The sequence below is a fragment of the Neofelis nebulosa genome, chromosome 15 (assembly GCF_028018385.1).
Source record: "Neofelis nebulosa isolate mNeoNeb1 chromosome 15, mNeoNeb1.pri, whole genome shotgun sequence".
Lineage (NCBI taxonomy): Eukaryota > Metazoa > Chordata > Mammalia > Carnivora > Felidae > Neofelis > Neofelis nebulosa.
Window position 1 is genome coordinate 39,787,103 of NC_080796.1, and position 23,645 is coordinate 39,810,747.

General features: G+C 40.5%; 1 protein-coding gene across 11 annotated transcripts in view; it reads right to left on the bottom strand.

Moving 5' to 3' along the window:
* The window catches only part of HSD11B1 (hydroxysteroid 11-beta dehydrogenase 1), a 55,904-nt gene extending 38,582 nt beyond the window's left edge, over positions 1-17,322 (bottom strand). For 3 of the 11 annotated variants that reach the window (XM_058700043.1, XM_058700046.1, XM_058700045.1), the window contains exons 1-2: positions 11,488-11,698; positions 6,883-7,044 (exon numbers count right to left, since the gene is read on the bottom strand). The gene's annotated coding sequence lies outside the window, so the exon portion shown is untranslated. Of the gene's footprint in view, positions 1-6,882; positions 7,045-11,487; positions 11,700-17,193 lie in introns of those variants that run through there. The other 8 variants (XM_058700050.1, XM_058700052.1, XM_058700051.1 and 5 more) reach the window with 4 other exon arrangements.
* Positions 17,323-23,645: the final 6,323 nt, after the last annotated feature.

Consider the following 23,645-nt stretch of genomic DNA (forward strand, 5'->3'; position numbering starts at 1 on the left):
TGTTTTTATTTTTTAATTTTTTTAATGTTTATTCATTTTTGAGAGACAGAGAGAGACAGAGTGCAAGTGGGGGAGGGGCAGAGAGAGAGGGAGACACAGAATCTGAAACAGGCTCCAGGCTCTGAGCTGTCAGTTACAGAGCCCCATGTAGGGCTCAAACTCACAAACTGTGAGATCAGGACCTGAGCTGAAAGTCGGACACCCAACTGACTGAGCCACCCAGGCGCCCCAAAAAAGGGCATTTTAGATCTCAAATGACTCTAACTCAGGAAGTGGGAGAAAAATTGAAAGCACTAGTTTGGAGAGTTGTAGCCAGGCATTGGAGGATGCTGGAAGAAATCAGGATCTAGTCTAGTTTGTAATGAACAGGACTAGAATCTAATATTTACTCAGGTCTGTTATTGAAACCTATTTTCTCTCTATAATCACCCCCATTTCTATCAAAGATAGCCAAATTAGTAATTCTCAAAATAAGTCTAGTTTCAAAAACAAACAAGCAAACAAAAACAACCCCACTTGGCCTGATTGTTTACATAAGCTCAGCAAGAATAGCAGTTGACCACACAAGCCTGCTTTGGGGCACCTGGCTGGCTCAGTTGGAAGAGTATGTAACCCTTGATCTTGGAGTTGTGGATTTAAGCACCACAAGGACTGCAGAGATTATTTAAATAAATAAAACTTTAAAAAAATAAATAAAAATCTGCTCTGCTGTAAGTTTTCATAACAAGTATCTAGACTGAATTTTTAATAGTCTTTTGAGACCAGAAGCCAAGTCAAATACTTCCCATCAGACTTTGCCGGCAATACCTGTGGATTTGCGTTAATTCCTCTCTTCTTGAGGTACCCAAAATATCCTGAGGTTCCTCCTGAGGAAGTGAGTTTATTCACCTTGTAAGCTGCTGGAAACTCAGGCTGATATTTCCAAGGGGCTTTATTGGCTCCCTCATGTCAACCTTAGCTCCTTAAAGCTGTCTGGTCATATCTGAGTCTATGTGGGTCTCTCTGAAATATGACATTCCAGTCAAAGCCTTGGTAATATAACCAATGTTTCCAGTTGTATCTTATTATAAGGAGAACAGTTTCTTATTGAGCTTATGCAAATAAATATATTGCCATGAAAATATAAGAATACTCACTGAGAGGTTTTAAATTCTGGAGGGAGCCGGTAGGGAGGAAAAGATAAATGGTTCAATTCTGCTTCCAAAGGTATAATTATCACATTGCTATAGGTTACGTTTAAATTAACTTAGTTAGCTTAAGAGAAAAGGTTTCCTACTATCTAGAAAAGCAAAACATTGAAAAATGTCAGTGATATTTTAAACAAAAATTGTAAAAATTACAATGATCTTCTTTATTCAGTCTCAAGTTATTAATTCTTGCTCTGTTTTAATCCAGTCTTTCTACTAGTTCTGGAAATTCTTACCTCGTTCAATTTTATGATCTTAAAATTATCAGAAACTTGTACTCAGAGTTTTTTCTATGAGTCTCACTTAAGATGAAACACATTTGCAACAGGATGGGAGTAGAACAGTAACTGTAAATGACAAGACTTAAAAATGATCATGATTAAAGATCTGATTAGACTTAATTACAATGCAATCGACAGAGAAATTTGGTTATTTCTGTGAAACACAGCACTCCAAGATAATAACACGCCAGATTTCTAGGGGTTTCATACAACTTTTTAGAACACTTAGTTTAACAAAATATCTGCAAAATATACTCAAAATATCTACAAAAATATAACCCAAGAGGGCTTAGTATCACTTATTTGATAATGCTTCCCATGTAATTTGACATGCCAAATAAGCCTACTTAATTTAATTTCTCACAAAATCTTTGAAATGTTCCAGGAGGGCTCTGGAACACCTCAGTTAGATTGTGGTCCAAAGATTTCTTTCAGAATTTCATTTTGGGACGTATGTCAAAAAGTATGAAAAGATTTGAACATTTGATTAGATAGGATCATAAATTATTATGAAACAATATTTAATTATCTAATTAACCAAATCAACAATAGAAGATTTCAAAGGCAAATACAGAAAGTTAAATAGTTGTGAGCAAAATTTAGCTTTTTAAATATTAAGACTCAGTTTTCTTAAGTAATCAGACTTGATTAATGCAGGAAATTATTTGGCAAAACAGAGTGCTTGTTTTCCAGGCAGATGACTTTAAAGGCAAAGAAAAACTTTTGTTTACAACTTCTTATTAAGAGCAGACCAATAGTTCAAGAAAACTTTGTCCTTTTACCAAAGAGAAAGACAAAATTGTAATTGTGCTTCAGTGTATTTTTAATATTAAGACTCATTTACTTACTTAAATTGATTCTAATCTTAGCCAGTACTAACCACACACGAAATTCCTTTCCAGATTCCTTTTTCATAAACCTTCTGCAACATTTAAAAAAAAATTTTTTAATGTTTATTTATTTTGAGAAAGAGAAAGACAGCAGGAGCAAGGGAGGGTTAGAGAGAGAGGGAGACACAGAACCCTAAGCAGGTTCCAGGCTTTGAGCTATCAGCACAGAGCCTAATGTGGGGCTTGAACTCGTGACCTGTGAGATCATGACCTGAGCTGGAGTCAGACACTTAACCAACTGAGCCACCCAGGCACCCCTGCAACATTTTACATTCAGATTTTGTCCTAAGTTTTCTCTCTTTAAATAACCAGTTTCACTTTAGGACAAAATTATTTTCTTTTCCCTCAACAAAAATGTATTCCCCTTCCTCATGCTTCTTTTTTTTCCTTTTATCCTCAAACACACATTCTTACATTCCTTGCATACAAAGTTGTTTCCTTTATTATTTTCAGTAGTCTTAATTATATTTATTAAAAATTTTCTCTTAGAAGTCTTGACTTCTAATGAAAACTAAGTAGTAAGCAATTTGTGAACTATCTGTTATGCCAATATTCTTTAGATTGGCAAATTTATGAATACATTTTGTAATTCCTAGAAATGTGTGGTTTTTCATAGTACAATCTTTCAATAATGCACAAACCATGTTTATTAACAGACCTGAATTTATCTTTAGTTTCTCTGTAATATGACAGAAGTAGATAAGCCTATGTTCAGTACTTAATGTTTTATTATTTTGTCTTATTTGGAAATGATGTAGATATTTAATAATTTTACAACTTATCATTTAACTTAGCAAAACTTTATAAAGTTCCATGTTACAAAAGATTTAGGAAGCTACTTAAAAGTTTACCTACAGACCTTCTTATCTTATTTACATCTATTCAATTTACTTGTTCTTAACAATTATGTTTAGATTACTTGCAAAACATTATGAGGTATTAGACAAAGTCAATGATTATTTGAAGATTTTTTTCTTTTGACAAATTTTGCAACAGAGATATAACATGAACTTATTTGACTTTCAGTAAATATAGATGGAATAAAGGTTTTACACTTAATGCTGATAACTTTAAAGACATGTCTATTTTAATTAAACCAACAACTTTAAATAGCTTTTCAATACTAATATTTTCCCAGATCATATGAACTTGAAAAACATTTGGGTTAGTTTCTCTTTATGAGTTTTAGATTGTCCAGTTTTTGCAAATGCTGGCCTTCAAGCCAACTAAAAGAGGTCTTTTGCAAATTAATTTTAGCAATACCACCTAGAGGTAGAGAAAATATCTCATATTTGCAACATATATGGACAGACACTCAGATACAAACAAAATCTTACAGCTTTCTTTTTGCTAATATTTGTGGAGAAGACATAAAGACCCATTTTGTTTTAAAAAGTTTATTTATTTGTTTTGAGAGAGAGCAGGCATGGGAGGGATGAGGGTGGGTGAGGGGGGTGGGGGGAGAGGAGAGAATCCCAAGCAGGCTCCAAGCTGTCAGCCTGGAGCCCAGTGTGGGGCTCCATCTCATAAACTGTGTGATCATGACCTGAGCCAAAATCAAGAGTCAGATGTTTAACTGACTGAGCCACCCAGGCACCCCAAGACCCAATTTTTAAAATAACTCCCCCTTCCTTCCTTTCTTTCTTTCTTTCTTTCTTTCTTTCTTTCTTTCTTTCTTTCTTTCTTTCTTTCTTTCTTTCTTTCTTTCTCCTTCCTTCCTTCCTTCCTTCCTTCCTTCCTTCCTTCCTTCCTTCCTTCCTTCCTTCCTTCCTTTCTTTCTTTTCCTTATAAAAAATTCTCTAAAGTTTATATTTCAAAGAATGGCTCTTCTGTCCTAGGGAAGGGGGTGTGTGGAAGGGGGTGGTGGTGGTTAGAAAATTTGCATCACAAAGGCATAGAGTAAGTATCCAAGTTTTCTCCAAGGTGGAGATCAGAGCATAAGTGCCTATTATCAGAGGTGCTTGGAGTCTTGGCACAAGAGCCATTTTAGCGGTTTTTATTTCAAAAAGGCCTCCCCCACTCCCTTTATTTCCCTTCAGTCTCAGGTGATGATGGACTGTATTTACTGTTTGAAGACATGGTAATATTTATAATTTTTAGGGACAGAGAAAGAATGCAAAAGTGTTTTTTCTCCTCAAATTTCAGGGTAGTTGTTATCAAAAATTTACTTTTTTTTTTGAGTACAGGAGAATTTTGTTCCAATATTCTGTTTATAATATCTACAAATATTTTGAGAGGAATAGGCAAGGCTTGGGGATTAGTAAAGATGGGAGGGCTTGACTTGTTTCTAGAGTTGCATTTCTGGTTTTGTAGAGATTTGTAAAACAAAGGTCCTTGTTTCTAATCCCCCAAAGAACTGGATTACAGCCTGAATATCAAGGGACTAGCCTGCCTTTTTAACTAAATTTGCTTCGTTCTATTAGGGGGATTTTTAACTAAAACTGAGAATCAAAAGATTTGTGCCCTTGTATAAAGTATTTTGGCTTCTATTAGTCCCTCATATTAGTCTTTTGAGATCATGTGTAGGAGGGCTCAGGAGAAATTTGGGGTCCTGTTTCCTCTGTGAAAGGGAGGTTGTGAATACTCATGAACCAATTCCTCTCTAAAGTTAGTAAAATATTCTGGGGGAAAAAAAAGGCTTTATAATTTAAGAGATCTGTTGCTGTCTAGGGGAAAGAATTCTTCTGCAGTGGGGGACCTAGGGTACACCTGTAAAGGACATTGCACAGGAATGCCTACAGCTGGCAGATCCTGATTACAGATCCCTGGGAGGTAGGATCAAAGCCAACCTCACTGCCAGTCTTGGGTGCTTTTGTTACATTCATTTCCTGGCATTCAGCATTTACATGAGCAACCTGTATTCTTTGAACCTAGAGAATAGGCTGGTGTGCTCTCTCTACATCTTGTAAGGAAAGAGAAATTAAAACGGGGAGATTTTAGGAAACTGTACATTGGATGTGGACATTTATTTTTGTTTTAATTTCTAATTAAATTTGTCTAATTTCTGTGCTTTAATCTTGTCAAACGAGTCCTTAGGCTAGTTATTATACTAATAAGTCAATTGAGAACTCTCTATAAAGAATATTTTTCTTTTAAATATAGCCAATTTAGGGGCACCTGGGTGGCTCAGTTGGTTAAGTGCTCGACTCTTGATTTCAGCTCAGGTCATGATCTCATGGTTTGTGAGTTTGAGCCCTGCATTGGGCTCTTTGTTGACAGCACAGAGCCTGCTTGGGATTCTCCCTCTCTTTCTCTCTCTCTCTCTCAAAATAAATAAATAAACTTAAAAAAATAAATATAGCCAATTTAAAGGATCCATCATCCAGCCATTGAGGAGTAGAATCTATTTATTAATAGCAACTCAAACCAATTAAGCCTTTTAATGACAACTAAAGACACAAAGGCATGCAAAGAGGGCATAGATGATGTAGTCCCCATGATACAAAAGTTTACTTCCAAGATTAGTCTAAGAAAGCAAAGGTCTTCATTGCACAGGCAGTAAGGACGGTGTGCTGAAAATGGTGTCTCTGGTCTCCCACAAAATCACAGACCACTAATCTGTGACACCAGGGAGGTGCTACTGGAATGAGACTTTCCAGCATTAATAAGCAATGATGGTTGAGAGGACAGAGGTTCCTATGGGCTAAAGCCTCTCATGACTAACACCACTGACAAGGCCTGGGGTGAAAGGTGGGGAGAGAGAGAGTGTCAGAGTTAGATTCCCAGTCATTTCGACTGGCCATCAAGGTACACCCTGGTCAGTGCACCCTCTGGATGACAGAGACCAAAGGGAATATTCTCACTGGTCACAAAGCCCAGCTCTTAAGACATAGAACAAGACAAAAGGAAAAATCTCATTATGTACCTTAACAGCTTTAGCTAAAGCCTTGAGTCTGGAGCCATACTAATAATACCTAGGAGAGATGTGCCACAGGGTTGGGGACTCTGTGCTGTTTTATAGTGTACCTCATTGCAAGGAAGTTGTTGAGTGACCATGTCAATCTCACTCATTCTATGATCAGTCTGGGAATCTTCTTGAGGTGGCAAGCACTCTAACAACTTTTAAATGTTCAGCCTGTGCCCACCAATTTTGTGGCTTTGGCTTCTAAGATGTCCCCTAGCAATTGCCATTAAGTTATGTGCATATTAACCTATGGCAAAATTTGTCTAAATAGATGTTGGTCTGGTGTGAACTGTGAACTCACCAGTCTATGAGGCTGGCTCCAACAGCAGACTTGTACGGTCTATGCCTGTGTTCTGCCCTATGGTAACTCCTTCTTATGACAAAGGACAGAAAGGATACAGACAAAGAAAAACAAAGACCATCTCTGGAAGGAAACAGATAAGTAACTAAAGAGTAGTCTACCAAATTTAACCAGAGTTGCTAGACCCAAGGAACTTGTTCCACAGATATTTTCTTCTGCTAACCTAAATTTAGAAAGAGAAGAAATGGACTCACCACTCTCACTCCATCAGACTCTGCAGATAGAGATTCTGGGGAACTGACATGGTAAGAAATCTTACCTCTCCCAGCTGTATGTCAGATGTCCCAGGATCTCTGAGCAGCAGGAGTGTCTGGGGTGAGTAGTGTCCAGAGAATGAAAGTATCCTGCTGACTATGGCAGCTGTTGGGAAGGGAGAATTTTCTCTGCCCTTCAAGGTCCTTCTACTGGACTAAGAATCAAACTGACAGGATACAGAGTAACAGAAAATCAAATTTAGTTTCAGGCATACAATGAATCCACACAGACATGGAATTCCAAAGATAATCAGGCTTCAATGAGCTAAGGAGAGTTGTAGGGGCCTAAGGGTACCAAAGGGAGAAAGACCAGGAAGGTAAAAGGAGATGTTTAGAAAACAAAGGTTGCCCTGTTATGCAGATAAATTTCTTAGGTAAAAAGGAATCTCATTTATAGCTCTCTTTCTGGTACAAGCAGGCAGTGAAGGGGAAGATAAAGAACTTTTCCTGAATCTGCTGGGTTTTGATTGCTTGTAACTCAAAATAATGTTCATGCCAAAGTAGCCCATCTTGGGGTGGCCTGCCCTTGGAGTCCCAAGGGCATAAAGAAGGAAATATGCTGTTCCATGTGGGCGATGGGCAAGTAGGCAAGGCTTCAGAGGCAAGGTTAACCTTGATTCATATTGAAACAAGAGGAGGAATGCTGCAGGCAAATGAGGATGGGTAAGCATGGACACTGAGTTGGGTTCCTGGAGTGTGTGTGGGAGAGGGGAGGGCTGGTTTGTAGAACATTCTATGCAGAGGAAGCTGTGTGAGAAAACAGAAGGAGATGTGAAAGAGAATGGCATGTTTGGGAAACCGCAAAGGATCCCATATGGCAAGATCACTGAATTTAAGAGGTGTGGGGTTTTGTGGTTAGAGATCTGCCTGGAGAAGTAAGCAGGAATCACATCTTTGAAAGCCTTGAATATCTACTGCTGGAATCTGTAGTTGTGGCCACTTCCAGACTTGGAAACTCTGCACCCTGGGGTCTCTTTGTCCTTCTTCCAGAGCTCTATTTACTGGCCTTTTGTATTCCCTCATTGCTTTATGTCAAAAATTCTGGGTCCCCTACACTCCTCAGGCTCATCAATCTGGTCTCACTCCCTCCATCAACACGTCACTCCTTCTGCATGCTATGCCTGATCCTCTGGAGGCTTTTGGCCTCCTGGAGCTATGGCCAGCAATGTTCTTGGGCTTCCCAGCCCTGCTAGATTTTTCTACCATGACTTCTACTGGTTGGTTCTGTTTATACTTACCTGAGTTCTCAGTAGCCTTTCTTCACTGCCCCAAAGCATCTTTTTCCCTTGGATTCTGTCTATTTATATTTTCTGGGCTTCCTTCCTACTTCTCTCACTGCTTCTTCTCAGTGTTCTCTGTAGGCTTCCCTTCCCTTTTGGATTCCTTGAATTTTCAAGTTGGCCTTGATTCTGTTTTCACTCTTTCCTTCTCTCTCTTCCCTAGGAGATTTCCCTCACCTCTATGGCTCCAATTGGGAGCCATAGAACCTCCAGTTGGGGTTCTATGTTGATGAATCTTAAAATTCTCTATCTCCTGTGCAGCACTGCCTCCTAAGCTTCAGGTGGTGTAACCAACTGTTTACTCAACCTTGCCTTTATAATGCCACCTAAACACCTCAAACTCAACATGCCAAAACTGACCTGATTTTTTTTAAACATCTTTTTTAAGTATAATTTATATGCCAGAAAATCATCCTGTGGTAAGTGTACAATTCAACAATTTTTAATAAATTTGCCAAGTTGGGAAACCATCACCTTAACAGAAATTTTAGGACATTTCCATCATCCCAAAAAGATTCCTCTTACCCATTTGCAATTACTCTCTGTTCCTATCCCCAGCTCCATGCAGCCAGCAATCTTCTGTCTTTCATATTAGTGGAATCACATGCTATATGACAGACACAATGTCTGACTTCTTTGACTTTAGCATAATGTTTTTGAGCTTCACCCATATTGTGGCATGTATCAATACTTTGTTCCTTTTCGTTGCCAAATCATATTTCATTATATGGGTATGCCACGTTTTGTTTATCTATTCACCAATACACAGATGTCTGGAATTTTCCACTTTTTGGCTATTATGAATAAGTGCTTCTGTAAACATTGGTGGGGAAATCTTTGTCTAGACACGTTTGTATTTCTCTTGGGTATATACCCTGGAAGGAGTGCATTGCTGGGTTGTATGGAAAATTTATGTTTAACTTTAAGAAACTGCTAAACTATTATGACTTAGCTGTTTTTTATTTATCATATCCTAGGGATCTCTATTTCAATGAATGGCTACACCATTCATCCAATGAATACTCCAGAACCTTGGAACTCCTTCTTTACTCCTCCTTGTCCATATCCCTAAATTCCATTTCTCATCAAGTCTACTCAATTCTACTTCCTAAGTGTCTCTAGACCTATCTTCCAATTTTCACCTTTACTATGAGCATCCTAACTCAGGCCACTGTTATTTTCTGCTTTAGGAATCTCCTCATTCTGTCTATCTCACCTCTAATCTATTTATTTAAAAAGAAAGGCTGTGAAACATTTGATGTGCACAAAAAACAAAGAAACCATAAATAACTTATGAAGCTTAATAATAGAGTGAAAGCCTTATGGGCCTACCATCGACATAACCATTGCTAACACTTGACTACTGCCAATACTGTGGATGTGCCCTGTGGGCTCGACTCCACCCGGTTCTTCTTCAGTGACTCCCTGTTGTTCTTAGGATAAAGTCCAAACTCACTATTTTATCTTTGTAAGTTCTTCATAAGTTTTGAAATCCTTTCCCAGGGGCCCCTTATCACCACCCCCCAATTCTTTTCCTTAAGTTTCCACCCTTCAAAATCAGTGACCTCCCTGCCCTCCCTTAGACCAGGTAAGGGGCTCCCAAAACACTGGGCATTTCTCTTATCATGGCTCCCATCACGGTATCCACAGGTGCTCATTTGCCTGTTTTTCCCAAAACCTAGCTCTGGGACAACAGAGGCCTGGTCTGTCTTGCCATTATAGCTCTAGTATTGAGCATGCTGTTTGGCACACAGTATGTACTCAGCATTTTTTAATGTTTATTTATTTTTTTAAATTTTTTTAATATTTATTTATTTCTGAGACAGAGAGAGACAGAGCATGAGTGGGGGAGGGGCACAGAGCCCGACGCGGGGCTCCAACTCACAGACCGCGAGATCATGACCTGAGCGGAAGCTGGACGCTCAACCGACTGAGCCACCCAGGCGCCCCAGCATTTTTTAATGTTTAAAGGAAAGTGACTTCTATACATCCAGATAAAGATGGCTGGTAGGTATTTGGTGCTCAAGAGAAAGGTCTAGGCCAGAGATGTAGATTTGGGAGAATTAAATCTTGTAAGTTAAAATGGAAACCGTAGGAATAAATGAGACCATGAGGGAGAGGATGAATAAAAGGGGGGACAGTACGCTAACGTTTATGGGTTAGGCAGAAGAGGACAGCCAGTGAAGGAGGGCAAGAAGAAATAGGGAGCAGGAGGACCTGAGAGAACAGGGGCAGAGGGTCTCAATGAGATGGGAGAGGTCACAGCCTTGAAGCTCTGGGAAGTCAAGGAAGACGCGAAGTGGCAAAATACCTTGAGTCTTGCATATAAGAATCCCTGGAGACGGTGTCAGAGGGTTCTGAGGAGCTAAAGCCAGGATGCTATGGGTTGGAGAGTAAGGAACATGAAGAAACACCCTGTTTAGTGTGAGCCTGGGGGTACTTTTGAGGAGCTTGAGAAGTATGCAGATCTGAAGGAAGATTCTGGTTGTTAGGATGGCAATGAGTTAAGCTTTCATTCAAATGTTTTCGAGCACGTTCCCTGTGCCAGACACTGTGTTAGGTTGAGCATATGTTCACCTTATGGGAAAGATACAGGAGTCCACAGACAGGTATGATTTACACAGCTCTGAAAAAGGGGACTCGAGGAAGCACAGTGAGGGTGGATAGTGAACCTGTGTCTTCTGCTTCCAAATTCACTGGGCTCTTCAGTCTAAGATGTTCTTTCCCTTCGATTTTTGGGAGGCAGATGGATGTGGCCTTCCATATCTCTTGGGGGAGGAGGAGGAAGAAGGTGGGGAGAAAAACTCCTCAAGGTCTCCTTTTCCTCAGGCTTGACCACAAATGTACCTCTCACTGTCATTTCTGCCTCTCCTGCTCCCTCCTGATCTTTAAATATCCACACAAGTAAGGCAAGAAAGTCTTTCCCAGGTTGGGTGAATTTTCCATTTTCTGTCCGACAGGAAGGTTCCTGAAGTATGAGGCTTGGAAACCACCCAGGGAAAATGACCTCACAGGAATGGAAGGAGTTTCTCGGTTTAGGATGCTAAGAGTTTTAACAGGCTTCTGCCAGCAGAGGGAGCCCCAGGGTTGGGAGAGGAGGATCCGACAGCAGTGTTTAAAATGGGAAGGGGAACTCGTTTCTGGCAATGTTTTTAGCAGTCTGGAGGTATTTATGCATTAAGTTCAGATAAAAGGGGATGAAAGCGGGAAGGAGGGAGGGAGGAAGAGACACTCATAACACACTTGCATATACACAGAAACAGTCACACAGACACACAAAAAAAACACCGTATAACCCCCGCCCCCTCACCCCTCCCTACACGCACTCACAATTTAGGCTCTAGTCCAGTGGTTCCTGAACCCTGCCGTGCAACTGGATCATCTGGGGAAACTAAGGGCAGATTTCCAGGCCTCCTCAAGGCCGCTTCAATCAGAAGCATCAAGGGCGCGACCTAGGAATCTGTATTTTTACAAAGCTCCCCAGGCGATTCTGAAGTAAATGTGGACAGACTGGTGAGCTGCTCTGGTAATTAGGTAAATACTTTAACTATAGCTCGTTCAGAGATTTAATTTAATGGCTCCAGGCATCAACATGTTGACTGCTAGATCGAATGTAATCCAGGGGAGACCAATGTTATTACTGAGCCATTTTCGTTTTGAATAATTTTTGTATTTATTAATATAATACATGGGGGGGGGGGGGTAAAAAGTCACATGGTACCAAATGGGTTATAATGAATAACAGAAATCCTTGTTCCTTTCTTCCCCATGCCCTAGTCTCATTCTAAGGCAATTACTGGTTTAAATCTTATTTTTTTTTCCCCTCTGGGAATCAACTCCATATTTCTAAATAATATGCTTTCATTGTTATTTCTTGATTTTGCAATATTAGAAATTATTTATTTGATTTCCTACTAAGGATTCTTAGGACTTTGCTTTTTCTCACAACATATGCAGACAGACATTTCCTTCCTTCTAGATTCCTAGTACCATTATGTCACAAATTTTAAGTAAACCAATAGTCAGTGTTTATATTGTTAGGACCAACTGTTTATAGCACAGCAATACAATGCACTGTAATGTCATCTCTTCTGATCTCCCCTTCCCTTCTGGGAGTTAATAATCACCTCATTTTTGTTTGCTTACTTCGTTGTCCATGGTCTCCAAATCCTCCGACAAGAGCTATAAAACTCAAACAAGTTGGTCAAATTCATTGGATAATTTATCCAATTTTTTTCTTTGGAGACAACCCTCCTGGAGCCACGACTCATTCTGTGCCAGTCTGGACTAGGAGCTTGATAGACTGTTCTCTGGGACATTTCCTTTGCCATCCACCTGGAAACTCAGGCTTTTTTCTCTCTTGGCTCACTTCCTTTTTTTTTTTTTTTTTTTTTTTTTTTTTGGGACAGAGAGAGACAGAGCATGAACGGGGGAGGGGCAGAGAGAGAGGGAGACACAGAATCGGAAACAGGCTCCAGGCTCCGAGCCATCAGCCCAGAGCCTGACGCGGGGCTCGAACTCACGGACCGCGAGATCGTGACCTGGCTGAAGTCGGACGCTTAACCGACTGCGCCACCCAGGCGCCCCAATTGGCTCACTTCCTTATGCATGGTAGGGAAATGTTTTTCAGACCTTGGATGCAGGAGTGATGTTTCACATTAAACATCTTTTTGTGGCATTCATCCATCAGACCTTGGCCACATAAACCCCAGTGAGGCAGCTCTGTCTGCTTGTCTTTACATTCCCCTTGATTCATAGTTTGTCTGGGTAAGGATTTCTAGATTGAAGGTTGTTTTCTCTTGGAATGGGAAGACACTGCTATATTGCCTTTCGATTTCTAGCTTCCGGTATTGATACTGAGAAGTCCAGTTACTCTCTGGATTCCTAATCCTTGGTTTGTGAACTATTTTTCTTCTCTCTAGAATTTTTGGGATCCCTTTATTCCTGGGGTTCTAACATTTCTAATAATACACTTTGGGGAGAAGTGGGTTTTGTTTTTTTTTTTTTTCATTTGTTGCTTTGAGTACCCAGTGGATCCTTTCAATGTGGAAATTAAAATCTTTCATCACAGGAAATTTTGGAGAAATTATCTTCTTTAAAAAAATTTTAATTAATTAATCTTTAAAGAAATTTTTATTTATTTATTTTGAGAGAGAGAGTACATGAGGGAGGGGCAGAGAGAGAGAGAGGGAAACAGAGAGAATCCCAGTCAGGCTCTGAGCTGCCAGTATAGATCCCCACATAGGGCTTGATCCAATGAATGGTGAGATCATGACCTGAGCCAATATCAAGTGTTGGATGCTTAACTGACTGAGCCACCCACATGCCCCTGGGGGAAGTTATCTTTTTGATTAATGTATTCCCCTCCATTTTCTCCTGCTCTCTTTTTGGAATTCTAATTAGAAGGTGTCAGAGCTCCTTGACTGATCCTGTAGGTTTCTTACTGTTTTTGTCTTGTTTTCCATCTCTTTCCCTTTTTATCCTATTTTCTGGGATATTCTGTCAATTTTATCTTCCAGTGCTTTGTTTTAATTTTTCAATTTCTAGTTGCATTTTTATTTTAAAAAGCTCTTTCTTGTTCTCTAGTATTTTTAAAAAACAGTGGCTTCCTGATCTTTATTCATGGATGCACTGTCTTCCCTTATCTCTGGGGATATTTTAATGTTGCCATGGCTGTTGTTAACAATTTCTTTTGCTCTCTGGATGTTGGAGTCTCCATCTTCAATGCCAGAGGCTTTCATTCCATGCTTGGTAATCCTTGGAGTCCATTCCTTGGCTGTTGGAAGTTTTGCGTGCAAGGGCAGGGCTTGCCAATTGCTGGATTCTACTACAAGATAATCCAGAGAGTGCTTGGCAGTTTCATTGGCAGACCCCATTGTCAGTGTCTGTAGTCTTCTCTTCTTTGGTTGGGCACTTTCTACAAGGAGCAATCGTGAATTCTTCTGGCTAGTGCAGGCTGGAGTAGGGTGAATGGAGACGGGGGTAAACTGCGCAGTTCGTGTTCTGGGAGCCGGGCCAGGATAAGGGGCTGGGGAATCTCATCTTTCAGTATTGAATCTTTCTGTAATCTTTCTGTTTCTAGCTCCGTGCCTAACCCCACCCTTTGCTCTGCCTGGTGTCCCTGTGACTGGTGCCTCTTGGCCAGTTTCTCCAGAAAATAAGCTTTCTTTTTTCATTGGAGGGCAAGAGAGGGAATCTGGAGTGTCTCTTATCCTTTCCCTCATTTCTCTGGCTGTGTTCTAAGGTTCCCAATGCCCTGATCCCCGAGACTCTCCTGTACTCTGTGGCCTCTTGTGGGCTTCCCATCATGGGTACTTGGGCTTCAGCAATCACTGCTTTGCTAAGTCACTTATCACTCATCCATCCACTTTGCATCTTCCAAAGGGTGTTGACATCTCTCATCTGCTGTTTCTATTCCAGTTCTCTTTGTCCTTGTGGTTTATAGGATGCAAATTCTTCTACTGTGATCAGTGCATTTTGTCAGGAAGCAGAAACTAATGTTTGTTCAACTGCCACATTTAACCCTAGACAGCTCCTTTGAGTAGTCTGTCAGGCTTGACGTGATGGGAAGCTTATAGCAGTGACATCTTCTATTTCTCCCCGAGTTACTCAAGAGTCAAGAACATGTAAATGAGACTTTTATGAAATAATTTTAATGGAAGAAAATGAGGGGAAATATTTAATTTGTTCATTCATCCATCCCCCACCCCCCAAACGTTTATTGAGCACTAATATATGCCCAGGCTGTGCTTAGGTGCCAGGAATACAAAAGCTGAGCAATATTTGGTATCTTCCTTTGAGGAAATTATAGTTAAGTATAAGGAAGGTAAGCAAGTAAATCAAAGTTCATAATAGCATAATAATATGCTATAATAAGGGTGTGCAAAGGGTATATATGGGAATATAGCGGTAGGGTGTCCAGATCAGTCTAGGACAGTGGGAAAGTCTTCCAGGAGGAGGTGGCCCTGGAGCTAAGTGTTGAAGGACAAATACAAGTGACAGAGATGAAGAAGATGGAGGAAGGGCATTCCAAATAAAGAGAACTGCATGTGTTCAGACAAGGAGTCTAGAAATAGCATGATATGTCAGAGGAACCTCAAGTAGATTGAAATGGCCAGAGCAAGGGTCTCCGCTGGGGAGTGGCTTGAGTGAGAGTATAATGGTCATTGAACTATAAATATCTATGTTAGTCTGGAGCATGATCCTGGGTCTACCAATGAGAGATGCAGAAATAATAATAATATCCTATTCCCTCTGTGAATTTGAGCAAGTTTTTAAAATGTCATTTGTAAAATGAGACTACTATGAGATTATATAAAGATATGAAGTATGCAAAATGCTGGGTCAGTGGTAGGAATTTAAAATATTCTAGTTGTCTTCTGACAAACCTGCCTTAAATCTTTCTACTCTCTCTAGTCCCCTAACAGTTATAAAACAGATTCTGGAAAAGCTTAACTATTAGGAAAATCTTTTCCTTCTTTCCATTTCTGCCAGGCAAGGATTACATGAGCATCTTTTAACTGAATATTTTTTTAATCAGCAGACGCAGTGTTTATGAATTCTTGGGTGTCTGGGGGCACCTTCCTGTAAAGTCTGGGTGGTTATTTTACAGGGCCCTTGGGTAGGACCAGAAGAAATGAGTTCCAGTCTCCTCTCCACCGTGAACATATATGTGACCTTGGGCAAGGCCCTTTCCCTGTCTTGGCTTCGATTCCCTCACCTGGCAAACAAGAGGAATTAAATTAGATTACCTTTAAGATTTATTCCAGCTTAGAAATTGGATGCAGGGAGGTTTTAGCTGTACTGATACTAGGAGGGAGGGAGGATTTTTGGATTTTACTTTCATATCATCTATTTTCATATCATGTAATATTTTCATATGTCATGAAAAGGGAAAAGCAATTCCTGTCCAATCTCGGCAAGCAAGCAGAAGTAAGATTCTTTAGAATCATCTCTCCTTACCTCTCCCACTCTCCTTTCAGCTTCTGACTGATTTACTCACACAAACCCCAAAGAATGATGCTGGCACCAAAAACAAAACAAAACAAACCCCCCCCCCCCCCCCCCGCCCCAACTTCCATGTGTGTCCTTCTGAACTGTTACGCACTGTTGGAGAGGTTGGGGGACAGGGACTCTTAAAAGCCAACTGTTGTGAAAATACATCATCATTGCCTAGAGGTGCTTTCCAAAGCATGAGTCCAGATCTCTTAATCCCTCCAAGTGACTGGATCGGTCAACTACAACCTTCTGGATGGTACTGTCTATTGATGGCAAGTGACGGTTTGGGTAAACGGTGGGGGTGGGGAATGGCATTTCCTGTTCCTGTCGGTTTCTCCAACCGACCTGAAAGAAGTGCCTTTGAATTGTCCCCAACAGGCCCTTTTAAGGCTCACAGGGTCAGTACCCTGAGCATTCAGGCTGGACGGGGGTGAAGGCATAGGTGAACAGCCCGTGGAGATTTTTGATTGACAACTTTAGGCCTCCCTTGGTGCATTGAACAAGACTTCTTGAGATAAAATGAGCCTTCCTCAAGGCTCCCGGTTTCAATATTAATAATATCGAAGGAGCTGATGATCGGATGCAGAATGCAGATATCAGCATTCTCAGCAACTCCCAAGATACAGCCTGGTGTTTGTGCTCTGTCATCGGTTTAAAGCCAATTTTTAAAAAAATGCTTACGACCTGCAGTCTTTGTATGATTTCAAAAGAACGGGCAGAGTTTTTAAAACAATTTTTGCAACTTTTGTTCCAACTTCACTTTCTGTCCCAAAGTGATCAGGATGCTCTCAGTGCCAGTAACAGACGCCTGGTTCCATCTGCGTCTTATCATATCTTCCCTCCTACACATTTCAAATCTCATCGGGCATTTTTTTTTTTGACCAGCATTTGACATTGAAATCTCTCTTCAGCCCAGCCCTCCAGTTTATTCCAATAGATGCATTACTTCAATAGCGTTTTTTCGAAGACCTACTACGGACTAGGCCCTGACACAAATAGTGATGCTATCATATATAATGTGATTTTAAAAAGTCTTACCTTGAGGTTTCAACCAAGTTTGACTTCTTTTTATTGATCTCCTTTTTCCTTTTGCTTCTTTTCTCCCTTTCCCTCCTCCTCTGCTTTCCCTTCTGTTTCATCTCTCTCTTTCTCTGCGGTTTCCCACTCTTTGGGGAGGGGCAGGATTTCCTGCTCTGAAGTTGGTTGGTTTCTGGGAGGAGTCAGAAGACCTGATTCGGGACTGGAACCAGCTGGTCTGCCACCTGATACAAGAAGGTGAAACCCAGGCCAAGGAAGAAGGCTCATAGGCTAGGACGGAGCTTGCAGCCAGGAGGCGCTGGGAGAGGAGCCCCGGAGGGAAGCCAGAGTGGGCCAGTCCTTGCCGCAGGCAGGCGGAGAGTCCAGGGTTCCCCAAGGGAAGCCCATGGTGGGAAGGATTGAAAGTGGTCCTGGTTGCCCTGGAGACTTAGCCATTACTGTTGTTAGCTCCCCACATGCCAGAGGCACGCTAGGCAGAACCCCGTCCCACCCTTAGCAAAAGCTCACTCTCACATTCCTGGCTTTGCCTCAAAGGAAAGTACTGAAACAAGACCTGGGTTTGGGCCGATTTTCCTTCTCTACCAGGAGAGACTCTAGCATCCAGTGTACTCTGTGAGACCTGTGTGTCTACACATTTCTCAATTTTAAACTCCTTAGGAAGTCCTCTACGGGCATAAACGACTATGGTGATCACATCAGCAGGAGCAGAGCATAGACGGTAGAGGGAAAGACAGGAACCTGCAACAAGATCTCCATGGGGTTGGGGCTCCGTATTATTCCACAATAATTCCGGCCTGATTCACACCAATTAATGTTGGAGGATCATACTCCAGTTTAGAAGTTTTGTTCTTTTGGAAAAAGGCATGGACAAGAGTGTGCCAATTAAAAAGTTCACTTTCTTGGGGCGCCTGGGTCACTCAGTCGGTTAAGCATCGACTTCGGCTCAGGTCATGATCCCACAGTTTGTGGGTTCCAGCCCCACGTCGGGCTCCGTGCTGACAGCTCAGAGCCTGGAGCCTGCTCTGGTTTCTGTGTCTCCTTCACTCTCTCCCCTCCCCGCTCATGTTTGCTCTCTCTCTCAAAAATAAATAAACGTTAAGAAAAATTTTTTTTAAGTTCGCTTTCTTCATCCGTTCGTTTATTCACTATTCAACAGATATTTAACGAGCACCTACCCCATGCCAGGCAGTAGTGTAGGATCTGGGAACAGAAGGCTAGCCAAACTAGACACAGCCCCACCCTGATGGAGAGTATGATTGACATGGTCAAACTGGTGTCTCTGAGACTAGGGGGCATAAATTTAAAGGAAGGACTGGAATTGTTGGGTGCTAATGTCTCTCTTGGAACAGCGTCACTGGACAGATTTTGGACAGTTATCTTTCTGTTTCTTAGTCAAATGGGACATTGGTTCTTTCAACAATGGTTTTGCTTGCACTAACTTTAAGTATCCTTATCTATAGGCTCCCAGGTTTGTTTTTTTTAAATGGTTATTTATTTATTTTGAGTGAGAGAGAGAGAGAGAGAGAGAGAAAGAATGTGAGCTTGAGCGGAGGGCAGGGGGAGGCAGAGGGGCAGAGAGAGGGAGAGAGAATCCCAAACTGTCAGCTCAGAGCCCCACGGGGTAAGGTCATGACCTGAGCCAAAATCAAGAGTGACGCTTAACCAACTGAGCCACCTAGGCAGCCCTAGGCTCTCAATTCTTAAAACATAGAAGAGTTTTTTTGTCTTGTTTTTCTTTCAAGAGACAGTTTTCGTTTTATTTATTTATTTATTTATTTATTTTTTTTTTTTTTTTTATCTAGAGAACCATACGTGCTATTGATTTCTAGCTTATTCACCCTCTAAGGCTCTCTGAAACTGTTTAGCCCCATATTGGACATTTGGGATTATTTTTATCTCTCATTAAATCCCCTAATTTATATTTGAGCCCTAAGAGAAAGAAATAAGAACTGAAAAAGACAAGTCTCCTTTACTTCAACTGTTGGGTCTACTCCAGAATACTCTGAAAATTTCCTGAAGTCTGTTTTCATTTTTATTTAATCTATAATTTTAAATCTTTGTCCAATGTACCTTTAAAAGAAAGGCTTCTGGAATTGTCTTTTGTGCTATATTTTTTCTTGCTTTCTTAAGGCACTTTTTTTTCTTTCATTTTACATGGCTGAGTTATTTAAAATTTTTCCTTTCTTCCTTGCTGCTTTTAAATATTTTTCTACAGCTGAAGGACTAACAATTAATTGATCAATTTGGTACAGATCTGTAGCCCAGAGCAATAAGTACCCAATAAAATCCTGAATTATTTAACAAATTTCTCCCTGGCTAGGTTTAGGAAACTCTTTAATTACAACTCTTAATATGGCTCCAGACCACGTTTTAAATTTAGCTCCTTTAAAAAAAAAAATCGATTTATTTATTTATTTATCAAATGTTTATTTATTCATTTTTGAGAGAGACTGGGGGCAGGGGAGAGGCAGAGACAGAGGGAGAGAGAGCATTCCAAGCAGGATCCACACTGTCAGTGCAAAGCCGGATGTGGGGCTTGATCTCAGCAACCATGAGATCAGGACCTGAGCCATAATCAAGAGTCAGACGCTTAACCGATTGAGCCACCTAGGCACCCCCAAAATTCGATTTATTTATTTATTTATTTATTTTTTAAACATTTTTTTTAAATTTTTTTTTAACGTTTATTTATTTTTGAGACAGAGAGAGACAGAGCATGAATGGGGGAGGGTCAGAGAGAGAGGGAGACACAGAATGTGAAACAGGCTCCAGGCTCTGAGTGGTCAGCACAGAGCCCGACGCGGGGCTCGAACTCACCGAGATCATGACCTGAGACGAAGTCGGTGGCTTAACCGACTGAGCCACCCAGGCGCCCCGTCGATTTATTTAAATCAAAAAACAAAAGAAACAAACAACAAAGCCCTCAAAACAGGTCACCCAACTTCTTTAGGACTGCCTTCTGGTTTAGCAATTTTACAGTGTGATGGCTTTTTCTTCCCCAGAGAAAACTCTGATAAAAGTATGGTCTATATAGAAGCAGGTAAAGATGAGTAGAAAGAGAGAAAGAAATGAAATGAGAGTGGGTGTCAGAAGGTATCAGAGTCTTTGAGAGAGACTATGCTGGAGTTAGAATTTTACTTTTTAGGCCTCAGCCTACCATTTAAAGAAGCAAACTACAGACTCTAGATTTCTGGAGTTCATCTTAAATGTCTTAATTTATTCTGCAGTTCCCCCTAAATGAATTAATTTACTGATTTTGACATGTCAAAAGTCCCTCCATGGTGGCCATTGTCATTCTAACTCAGTTTTTGTCCTTTATCAAAGTAAGCACAAGAGTTAGGATCACAGGGCGGCTTTATAAGGGAAGTAGGAGTTCTTCCAAGAGGAGGTTGCAATTTTGATGTAGAAGAACCCAAGAAAGACAGAAGAGGCTGTTTAGTAAGAGTGTGTGCTTGGGTGCCCTTTCTAAGCAAAGGTTAGGAAAGGGCCATGCAGTCAATGACCTGGCAATGTTTGACCCTGGAATACAGACTAAAAAATGACCTTCTTTCACATGTTGACCAGACAGAGAGTACTCTCATGAACGTTTTGTAGGGGACCCAAAGCTAAGTTTGGCCAATTGCCTTTTCCTGAATTGGGCATCCATCTAATGGATCTGCAACTATTATCCCTTAGGCCAGCTTGGACTGGATTGGCGGCTTATTGAACCATTCCCTATGAAACACTCCCTTATACCTATATTAGAAATAAGGTGTTCCAGAACAAAACAAAAACAGTTTCATAAGACAAGACTTTATAATATAGACAAACAAAAGCAAAGGGAAAGTGAGCAGCAGGGGAATAAGCAGTTTAATGACAAAAATAGTTATCAAACGGTATATCTCCCAAACCGAAGGTCTAATAACCTTATACAAAGGCCTACGTATAATAATTTACTAGCATGTACACGTGTAAACTAAAATATTGAATTACTTTGTACAAACACTGAGGTCTAATGATTTTATACAAAGACCTACTTGGTTATAAATCATATAGGTGGTGAGAAGTCAGTGAAACCACTGGAGTTCAGATTGTCATTGGAACTGACTTAACTGGCAGCAGATAGAAGGACAGATAGAGTTTGGGCACAATGAACCCAGTAAGCTCATGTGTTGCCTTCTGGGAAACAAGAAAGTTAGAGATTGGCGTACTTTCCCAGACTTAAGTGGGCTGACATCACCTATAGAAGCATATTTACTTGTTGACTGCCTGGCATTCTGAAATGTATTTATGGGGTGAGTCATTTACTGATTGGTTGACCCTCAGAAGTTAGGGACTATCACTGACTGGTTAGGTTTGTAAAAGTGTGTTAACTGAGGTGAGTTATCATTCATTGAGCCAATGGATTTATTTATTTATTTATTTATTTATTTATTTATTTTTAAACTGTTTTTATTTTATTTTATTTTTTAACGTTTATTTATTTTTGAGACAGAGAGAGACAGAACATGAATGGGGGAGGGTCAGAGAGAGAGGGAGACACAGAATGTGAAACAGGCTCCAGGCTCTGAACAGTCAGCACAGAGCCCAACGCCGGCTTGAACTCACAGACCGCGAGATCATGACCTGAGCCGAAGTCGGACGCTTAACCGACTGAGCCACCCAGGCGCCCCGAGCCAATGGATTTACAACTGATTATGGATACTGTAATTATAGGAACAATCAAACTTGTCCTAAGAATGTGGCAATTAAAAAAAAAAACTAATGTTTATTTTTGAGAGAGAGAGACAGAGTGTAGCGGGCAAGGGGTAGAGAGAGAGGGAGACACAGAATCTGAAGCAGGCTCCATCCGGGCTCAAAGCTGTCAGCAGAGAGCCCAATGTGGGGCTTGAACTCACGGACTGCGAGATCATTACCTGAGCGGAAGTCGGATGCTTAACCGCCTGAGCCATCCAGGTGCCCTGAAACTTTTTTTTTTTTTTTTTGAAGTTTATTCATTTATTTTGAGAGACAGAGCAGGGAGGGTGAGAAAGGAGAGAAAATCCCAAGCAGGCTCTGTGCTGTCAGTGCAGCGCCTGACGCAGGGCTCAAACTCACTAACCCACTAACCCTGAGATCATGACCTGAGCCGAAACCAAGAGTCAGACGCTTAACTAATTGAGCTGCTCAGGTGCCCCTGTGGCAACTTTTTAATATTCTCACAGTTGATACCAACTATTTGTTTCACTAGAACAAGTGTAAGTTGAAATTTGATACAACACAAAATTACATATTTACTTATATTAATAGAGTTTTGTGGTGTTTTGTAAAGAGCAACGTGACTAATAAGTGTTTCACTATGACGAAGTTTGAGAACCATTAGATACAACCACTAGATTAGGGTGTTTCCTAAGAGGCAAAAGTATTAGTTAGATAACTTAATCAGGAAATAGTTTATTTTTTGAATTAAATTCATTATTTTTAATATTCATCCAGCAAGAAGGAAAATATTTGGCAACATGCTGAGAGGAAGAACACAGACACTGGAAACATAGAGAGGGTGTGTGTGTTGGGACCTCAAGGGTCATAAGACTAATCTCCCTCCAAGTTCAGAAATCTCCTTTCCAATTTATACCACAGATGATTTCCAATCTCTGCTTGCATGCTTTAAGTAATGAGGCACTTACTACACATCACAAAGAAACTCATATTTTGAATTATTCTGATTTCTTAATGACCTAAGATCTGCTTCCTTGTACTTCTATCTGATAATTCCAGCATTTTCAAGCCACATCAAATAAATCTATTTTACTGACTTTATTGGGTCAACATGGAAGCACTTCAGATATTTGGAGGCAATTGTTATGCAACATTAGTGTATTGTAACTCTAGTGGTCTGTTCAATTGTTCTGTAGGTGACAGGGTTTCTGGATTCTTATATGCCCAAGTCACTCTGATCTTAGCAGGTTTTTGTTTGTCACGGTGTCTCTTGAAATATAACAACAACTTTCATTGGCTGAAAGCTTACTGTATGCCAGGTAGTGCTGTAAGCACTTTACATGCATTATCTCATTTAATTAGCAAAATTATCCCACAAGGAAGGCACAGTTTTATAGATGGGGAAGGAACTTAACTAACCTGAAGTGGGGAATTTATAAGTAACTCTTTCAAGGTCTTAGAGCTAGCAAACGAAGGAGTCAATGCAAACCTAAGCGTATCCAGGCAATCTTATTTAACTTCTTTGGTTTCCTGCCTGCCAGATTATAAGGTAAAACAAAACCTCCTCCTCATCCCTTTTGCTTGACATTCCACTTCTACTACTAAGATGCTAGGTTTTTTAGCAGGCCCTTGTTGGCTTATATTGAGCTGGCAATTAGTGAAACACTTAGGTCTTTTTCACATGATCTGCTGCTAGAATAAACCTTTATAATTCTGTGGCCATGCAACTGGATTTTTGGAACTAATTCTGTACTCTTTCTTCTTCCCTGTTCAGT